This window comes from Tupaia chinensis, unplaced genomic scaffold (genome assembly GCF_000334495.1).
Source record: "Tupaia chinensis unplaced genomic scaffold, TupChi_1.0 Scaffold000201_1, whole genome shotgun sequence".
NCBI lineage: Eukaryota > Metazoa > Chordata > Mammalia > Scandentia > Tupaiidae > Tupaia > Tupaia belangeri.
The window spans coordinates 726,839-729,480 of NW_006159676.1; the positions used below are offsets into that span (position 1 = coordinate 726,839).

General features: G+C 46.0%; 1 protein-coding gene across 3 annotated transcripts in view; it reads right to left on the minus strand.

Moving 5' to 3' along the window:
* MAU2 (MAU2 sister chromatid cohesion factor) overlaps positions 1-2,642 on the minus strand; it is a gene marked incomplete at its 5' end in the record, with an annotated part of 55,291 nt that overhangs the window by 42,102 nt on the left and 10,547 nt on the right.

A 2,642-nucleotide genomic window follows, 5' to 3' on the forward strand; every position in this document is an offset into this window, starting at 1 on the left:
GGGAATGGCCACGCTGCAATCCCTTCTCCTCCATTCTCCTCTCGGGATCTTGGGCACGCATGCACATGTGCCTGGCGTGAGTTTAAGCCACAGGGTCCGGGACTCGAACCGTGGTCAACTACATGGGAGTCCGTAGACATAGCCATTCCGCTAACTGCTGATCCCGATACGTACACTCTTAATGGGGTCTTGTCACACCATCATGGCCTCGTCCCAGTCCTCCAGTGCCTCAAGATCTGCTATAGGATGGGAGAGAGTTGAGTCGCGTTGTGTAAAATTCTAGGTTTTTTAGGTCTAATGATCTCCTGCTGTTTTCTTAGGGCTCCCTGCTCACTTTTAACTAAATGCCTACCACAGTATCAGGCCCAGCCATGCAGTGCAGTCCACAGTGTACTGGACTACAATGCTAGAAGTGACATGTCAATCACAGATTTGGACCCCTGGGTTAGTATAAAAGCACGCCAGGGGCACGCATAGGTACCCAAGATTCTGAGGAGCTAGAAGGCTAGGGAAAAGTGAATCAGAATGTGACAAGACCCTGTCACGGATGCCTCTTCCTCTCCCTCCTCTCTCATGATCATACACGTGCTACCTTAAAAATAAAAAGATATGGGGACCAGCAGAAGGCGTAATGGTTATATTGCTAGACCCCCATGTAGTCCACCGCAGTTTGAGTCCCAGACCTGGCGACTTAAAACTCATACCAGGTGCATATGTACGCATGCCCAAAATCCCGAGAAGAGAATAGAGGAATGTGAATTGTGGCGTGGCTATTCCCCTGGGGTTGATTTCTTGTTTTCTGTATCTCTGTCTCTCTGGCAAGTGCACGTACTCTATAGCAAAAAAACTCTAAGTAGTAATAATAAATAAATAATAAAAAGATAAGGGGCCATCAAATGGCATAATTACATCACTGGACTCCCACATAACTAATGCAGTTTGAGTCCCAGATCTGGAGGCTTGAAACTCACGCTGGGCAAGTGTGCATGCATGCCCAAAATCCCGAGAGTAGAATGGAGGCGAAAGAATTGCAGCGTGGCCATCTCCCTGGGGGGTGATTTCTCACTGTCTCTCCAGCGAGTGCACACATGCACACACCCTAAAGCAAAAATTTCTCTCTAAAAAAAGATAAGGCCAACAGGTAGAGTGGTAGTTGAGGTGCTAGACTCCCATATGGCCTGTTACGGTTTGATTCCCAGACTTGGTGGCTTGCTTTCTTGCTTTCCCTTTCTCTTTATCTCTCTGGTCAAATTAAACATCATCATCATCATCATCATCATATAACAACAATAGAATTAAATAAATAATTCTTTAAAAAAATAAAAAGATAAATAAATCCACATATCAGAAAATACATCCATCCCATAAACAAAATACAAAGAATACCTATCCCAGATTTCTATCTCATCTTTTTATTTATTTACTTATTATTAATTTTACCTTGCTATAGGGCATATGTACTCGCTGGAGAAAGACAGAGAGAAAGAAAGAAAGAAAGACAGACCCCCTTCCCCAGAGGTACAGCCACACAGCAATCTCTTCTCCATTCTCCCCCAGGGATGTTGGGCATGCATGGACACTCGTATGGAGTCTTCTCCAAGCCACCAGGTCCAGGACCCAAAATGTGCAGTTGGTCATGTGAATTCCAGCTACTTTAACCACCACACCTCCAGTTGACCCACTACTTCATCTTATGTTTGTGTGTGTGTGTTTTTTTTACTTTACACTATTGAATATTGGCTTTTACCAAAAAAAAATATTTATTTTATGAGAGAAAGACAAAAAGAGAAAGACACACCCTCAACAGCATCTCATGGTATGATCCTTCCCCAAGCTTTACCGGCCAGTGAGGATCACAGACACAGGCGCCAGGCACATATGGGTTGATCCAGGAACCAAACCTCATTTTCCACATACTCTTCAACATTGCAGAGCACCGAGCTACCACTGCACCACTGCAGCCAGGTCAAAAAATAGCTTTTATGTCTCTTTCATAGTGATGGGAAAGCAGCTGGAATGAGAGCCCCCTACACGGGTGGCCTACAGGGTACAGGTCATGACATCACCAAAAGGTACTGAGGTCACATTGAGACTCAGAGAAGACAAACAAGGGACACCACAGGGCTACGAGGTGCCACAAGGGCTGGAAGGGCCTCAATCAACACACTTCTGGGGCTCAGAGGAGTCGGTCTAGAGTTGAGAGCAAGTCAAAACTTCTTATTCCTTGAAACCAAAGTAATTTATTTTTATTTGCCAGAGGGTACAGAGAGAGGGAGAAGGAGAAAGCATTCCACCATGGGGCATGGTCATGCTACAATCCCCTCTCCACTTCTCCGTCCTGTGAGAATTTAGGGTACAGGCACACATGCCTGTCATGTTTTTCAAGCCATCGGGGCCAGGATTTGAGCTGTGGTTGGTCAGGTAGGATCTGGCTTGCTTAATCACTGAGCCATCGAGCCAGCTTCCAAAGTCATTTTTTAAAAAGAAACAAACTTGGGGAACCAGCAGTTAGCGTAATGGCTATGTCGCTGGACTCCCACGTAGTCAACCGCGGTTCGTGTCCCAGACCCGGTGGCTTAAAACTCACGCCGGGCGCGTGTGTGTGCGTGCCCAAGATCCCAAGAGGAGAATGGAGGAGAAGG